Below are 6583 nucleotides of genomic sequence, written 5' to 3' on the forward strand. Positions count from 1 at the left end.
CCTCACTTATGTAAATAAAATATTATTATTCCAGCAGGAAAACAAATATCACGCCCAGTTTATAGAAAGTAGTTTTATAAACTTTATTTGTCTGCTTCACCGTACCGCTCGGCAACACGGAATGGAGTCACTACATGTGGGCTCCAGTCAAACTGACTCAAGCAATAGATTTGTGTGGTGGAGAAATCTGTCAATTTATTTATCAGCTAATAATAAGCTGTTCATATGTTTTATCAAATGTACAAGAATATTTCCATTCTGCCTGTTTCCTTCACTTCATAATCAAACCACAAATAACTCATAACAAAACATGATCAGAAAACACTTTACCACGGACACAGCTCCATAAATACACACATGTAGGTTGTGGAAACCTCCTGCATCCTCCTCCGGTGAATGGGAGCAGCCCACCCATGCCGTCCCTGAGCTGGATGCACCTGCAGGTCACACACAGCTCCAGCAGTGGGAGGACGGTGCAGTGAAGGCCTCACAGGAGGGTGGAGCTGCTGGAGGAGCGAGAGGCCTGCCACGCCTTCTTTTCCTGCCGCTCTTTAACATCATCACCAGCTTTGTAGCAGATGAGGTGCACGCTGCTCTCTGAGTTGCTGTGTCAATGTCTCACCTGGTGGACAGACAGCTCATATCACACTCAACTCTGGCACATTGCTACAGAACAAAATATCCTCAACGGACAAAAACCTGCACCGAAAGCCCCTCAACAACTCACCTGTACACATTCTGCACTTGATAAGATGCAATTTTGGGAAACTTCACATTTATAAAGTTGTCTTCTGCACTATTCGCTGAGGGTTCCTAAAGGTGTATTACCTTCACAGTGTATGAATCACTGGGTACTTGTGGATTATTCAGTGTAAATGCTCCTGACGTCCAACATTGACGGCGATGCTTGGAAAAGGCTGATCTTGCTTGACGCCAGTTTGTCATCCAGGTAGAATCATGGTACGGTGAGGAACATGTCATCTTAAATGTTCATCAACTTACTCATTGAGTTGAGACAGTGAAGTTATGGCTCCATCGTGGTGCATATCTGCTTTACTTTTGAAGGTAAGAATCACAATCTAATGCTTTGCCTCCACTTTTAGGTGACGTTCAAATGTTTGCTGAACCTAACTTTCTACCACTGTTGCCCAGATGAGGTGCAGATATGGAAAGACGTTTGAATGTGCCTCCCAATGACCAGCTTGTGCAATTCTTTAAAATGTTTTAGTACAAAGTGACGCTCTACACAACAAGGAAACTACTCCTGTTACAGCTTCATCCCCAGGGAAAAATAGTTTTTTAGTAACAGTCGGATATCGAACCTGTGTCTACTGTGTAGAAGGACAAAGTGTCAGTCATTACACTACACACAGCACATGTAACATAGTGTGTTCATACATTTATACACACGGCTCTGATTCATCACTTTCAAATGACGTGAAAAAATGTCTCACGGCAACAAATGTACCTGAATCCCACGGTGGGTCACATATGGTCACATGGAAAGTAAAAGAAGAAAGAAGAAGAAACAGTAAATGGAGGTTAAGCCTGATGACCCATTATTTTTATTATTATTATTATTATTATTATTATTATTATTAGCAAACCACTGCATCATTTTACATCACCACATAAAAGCGGGTATTTAAAAATGACTGTGCTTATACTCGTAGAACCTGGACTACATTATAATAACAAACCTAAGTTGCACTTTAGCTCATTTCTGATTTGTGAAAGTTTTATTATATTTGTAAAAACAGAAATGGTGGTTTTCACATTTTTTTTCTGTGAATGAGCAAATTGAGGGAAAACTGTTTTCCATCAGTTCATTTCAAACCTTCTGTATGATACAGTTGATGCTCTATGTTTTGTTTATTGGGAGGAATTGTTGAGCAATGCACTATTATATATTTTTAACCCCCTTGTACAGTATTATGCTGAATTTGTTCTGACCTGGCGGTTTTGTTGACTGCTTGTGTGCTCATGGAACTTTCACTGTGAAAATTCAAAGCTACTTTGATGCCTTTCATAGCAACATGAGACTTTTCTTTCACAAACAAACTATTTATTGTTCAATAAACTGACTTCTAACAAAAACCAACCAACCCATCACACTTCTTTTACATACGCTGAACTCATCCACAAGTCAACGCATCTTTCCATCAAGTACACGCTCCTTCATAAAATAATATCATTTCAAATGTTTTCAGCTCCAGATGAAACAAACATGAAATCACCACGACGACAAGGGAAAAACAGACGTTTCCACGGTGGAGGGCTCCCTCTGGTCATTCTCGCTTCTCTTTCTGTAAATGGAAGATGTTGACAGCAAGTTACAAGAGGAGTGAGACATCCCATAGGCTTCAAAACGCCTTTATTTGGTACCTGAGCTGGTGCAGTTCCAAAAGGCAAGTTTGAGAAATCCATACAGCAGCAGCGCTACTGCAACCATCGCCATGGAGTCCTCCATAGAAGGTGCACTGAACCCTGGAAGGGTTCAGTGCCCTCCCTCCCCCCTTCATCTCTCTCTCTCTCTCTCTCTCTCTCTCTCTCTCTCTCTCTCTCTCTCTCTCTCTCTCTCTCTCTCTCTCTCTCTCTCTCTCTCTCTCTCTCTCTCTCTCACACACACACACACAAAGGTAAATGTCCAAATGACTCTGACATTTGCGTTCACACATACAGCTCCTCTGGGAAATGTGCAGATAATTTCAGGGTTGCAGTGCATGTGTGAAAGAAGCTCAACAATTTCAGCCATTTTACACACACACACACACACACACACACACACACACACACACACACACACAATAAATGTAAATAATGTAAATGTAGAAAATGTCTTCGTTGTGGTACTGCCACCTAGTGGACATTTAATGTAACATCCTCTGATTCAGACCATCCCAGATGCTGCTCTAAAGTGGGATAACAAAGTTGTTTAAGCTTGCATGAGGTATTATTATGAATAACCACCATTTTTAAAACGTTACTGTCTAAATACATTTGACAAAAGTGAATATATTATATAATATATTAGGTTATGTCACTATATTTACAGTAAGGCGGTGGAAGTTTGAAAACTATTCTGCCATTAATCTCATTTCTATTTCCTTTTAGTTCATCTCAGTCTCACATGGTTTGTTCATTGTTGCCAAAAGCCAGAAATGAACGTTCCTTGTTGTGTCAAGTAATAATAATAATAAACTCAAGTTCATTGTGTCAAGTTTATGATCTGAATTTTACTCCTCGTCTATTATTTCCTATTATTCAGAGCCTTGTTCATCGATAATCAAATGTACGACATATTAGGATGAAACAATTATCAGCCTCAGGTCCCTTTCTGTAGCTGTGTTTCATTTGGGGCCGTGTGTGTGTGTGTGTGTGTGTGTGTGTGTGTGTGTGTGTGTGTTGCATACAAACAAAATGCTCCGTCCCATTTTGCCCAACCCACACCCTGAATCTAGTGTCTCACCCATGACAATGAAGGTGACCCCAGCTCGCCTGCTGCCTCCAGGATGAGCAGCGATGCCGCTGAGCTCCCCTCCTCCTCCCAGGTTCGTTGGGTCCAGCTCCAGCCTGGTGCTCTGGCTGTAGGTGCCGTCCCCAGCCCCCGAGCGTTCCCGTCGGCCCCTCGGAACTCCCAGCTCAGCTCCAGGGAGAGGGGGGCGAAGCCGGACGCCTCACACTGGACAGCGATGACCTGTCCTGGGACGGTCAGCGGCAGAGGGGAGGGGTAGATGGAGAGAGACGGAGGCTCTGGAAAAGTGGAGAGATGAGGGAAAAAGCAAGCGTTTGATGTGAGAACCGTCTCAACACTTTCACATACATCTTCTGCTGTATCCCACCTCATCTGGGAACGCTTGTATTTTAAAGGTAGTCTTCCTACCATCTATCTCTGACTTTTTTTCCTTTTCCTGAGAATTATAAATCTGGTCCATAACTTGCATTTCAGTTTATTACTTGTGATGCTGAGTATATTAAAAGCACAGTTTATTCTATGAGTGTATTTTATGTCTTTGAGTCTCTCCCTCACCCACAATCTCCAGCTCCACAGCCACTTGAGCCTGAAGGTAGGGCAGATACACTGTGCAGATGTACATCCCGGAGTGACGCACTTGGGCCTCCTGCAGGATCAGGGATGCGTTTCCTTTCTCGTGGAGGCTTTGGAAGTCCATCGTGGCCCCTTCCTCCCCGGCGTCGGCCAAGCGGTCCGACTTACCGTCGTAGGCCAGAACCAGTCGGCCGCTTCCCCTGAACTGGTACCGCCACTCCACAGCGAAGCCCGAGTCGGAGAGAGGCCAGAGGGAGTCCACCCAGAACTGACAGTCCAGCACGACGGGCTTCCTGAGTCTGGACTGCACCAAGACGGTTTTAGTGGACACGCTCAGGACCACTGCAGTGAGATAAACAACAAGATGGATATGGAGAGAGAGCGTTATGTGCACTGTTTATCAATTGTGTTTTTATTTTATTATTTATTTATCCATTTATTTATGCATTTATTTCACTATTGTCTTTATGTCGTTATATCATTAATTTATTTTATTCTTTATTTATTTTGTTAGTTAATTATTTTGTTATCTAGTCACTCACTCATTAATTAATTTATTTCACTATTGTCTTTACCTGGTTAAATCATTATTTTATTTGATTTTATAATGTAAAAGCTACAGTTAATACCAGATGATGCCTGTCTGTGTCCTTGGCCAAGTTGGAAGGTAGAATAAGGTATAAAATAATTTGCCTTTGTAAGAACTTTTCTATGTAAAAGGAATTTGACTTGGTGGAGCAGGGCATTAAATGGTTAAAGGGACATTCAGAAATACAATAAATAATGTCCTGAATCTACCATGGTAATATATTTACAATGAGCAGTGAATATGATGGACATGTACTAGTGGCCGGAAGGACGGGGCTGAGAGTGCTCTGAAATGAGCAATATGTCACATGACCCGTGTGCAAAAGATCATTGTTTTTCTAAATTCCGGCGCGAGGAAAAGCGTCACCATTGGGCTCCTTCGTTCCCGTGGGTGCACGCAGGGAGGCACAGGGAGCCGGAGAGGTCTGGAGGGAAAAAGCACAATGTGTGAAAATTGGAATGTTGTGAACGTTGATTATGGATTTCAATAACCACTTGAATATTTGAGCTGCAACATACTTAAGTACTCCGGAGCTAATAAAATGGAAATAAAAACACAAATACTACACAACACAATCCCTAAAGGAGCTGTACATGTAGCAAATAAATATAGTCTTAATTTTGGTGAAAACCAAAATCTATGGATATCTATATCCATACATATATATATATATATATATATATATATATATATACATATATATATATGTTATATGCACACATTGTAAATAATGTGCAGTCTCCCCACTCTCAGGCTGTATCTCCCACTGAGTTCATCGGGGTCACGCATCTTTTGTATGTTTTAATACTTATATTCGGGCTGTTTGATGCCGGTGCTAAAAAGTGATCATCACGTCGTGCGCTGGTTGGGCTATAATCTGTAAAATATAACCCTCATCAATGAAACAGTTGCTTTTTGGGCACAAATAACTTTTGGTTTCACGCGTTTTCCCACTTGGACTCAAACAGCAGCATCTTTCCTTCGACGGCTGAGAGCCGCTGCGTGGAACACACTCCACGCAGTGTGTCGTGCAGGTGCAGTCGCCCTTTGACGACGTTTCCTTCTCAGCAACAGTGGAACCACAAACGTTTCAATCTCAAAAAGGCTTCGCGCGCCAACACGACGGTTCGCGGCCCCCACCGCGCCGCGCCACGCAAAAGCCAACAGGGAGGAAAAAGCACCGGCCCGTGGATGGAGCAGGACATTGCCACCAGTGTGTAGACCGCGCAGAAGCTCATGGTCGCAGCTGCTTCTTTCTTCTTTCTGCCCCAATGGACGATGGTGGATTTCCAACGCCCTCGGTGCCGCAACTTTTTCACTTTCGCTTTCACTCCGCAGCCTCTATGTACTCGGCCGCTAGATGGCGCCCTCTGAGCAGCACTGCACCATGGACGCACCGTGGCTGAAGCGTCATGATCACCTGCTGTGCTCTTGTTCTTCCTCTTTTTATTCAATCTGTTTCATATGACAGCAGCGTCACCGTCCTTCTTCTAGTAATACTACAAATACTACCTTTTCAAAAAGGACACTGACTTGAAGTTGTAAAAGTCTATAAAAAAGTTCCGCCGTGTAAAATAACCTGGTGGGAAAGAAGAGAAGGAACAGAAGGAAACGTGGACGTGAGTGTGTTAGTGGCACCAGAGGTTTTTATTTTATTTTATCATTTAACGTCGTTCTTTTCTTTGAGGACAAGACCATTATTTAGCTTCTTATTTGAAGGGGTAAGCTTGCTGCTTTCTCCACCCTCCCAACACCACGTTGGCCCTGGACTCCCTTCCTTGTGTCCATGCATGATAATAGAGATAATAGAGATAAAGTAGCACAGCACAAAGTATTTTTATTTTGTTTTTCACATTATATCACAGGTTCAAACACGAGCAACAGAAAAAGAAAAGTCAACAACTCCCCTTCCCCCTCCCTCCAGATACCAGACATAAACATATGAA

The 6583-nt window shown here is 42.7% G+C and overlaps 1 pseudogene across 1 annotated transcript; it reads right to left on the reverse strand.

The window, feature by feature from the left end:
- Nucleotides 1–487: 487 nt before the first annotated feature.
- On the reverse strand, nucleotides 488–5875 carry LOC307231258 (tapasin-like; annotated as a pseudogene). Its single transcript has 7 exons — nucleotides 5819–5875; nucleotides 5004–5061; nucleotides 4031–4390; nucleotides 3470–3753; nucleotides 2386–2487; nucleotides 728–743; nucleotides 488–605 (listed from the first exon to the last, which is right to left on the reverse strand). The product of its transcript is annotated as a tapasin-like (transcript).
- Between the last annotated feature and the right edge of the window lie 708 nt (nucleotides 5876–6583).

The sequence above is a fragment of the Zeus faber genome (assembly GCF_960531495.2).
Source record: "Zeus faber genome assembly, chromosome: 1".
NCBI classification, from domain to species: domain Eukaryota; kingdom Metazoa; phylum Chordata; class Actinopteri; order Zeiformes; family Zeidae; genus Zeus; species Zeus faber.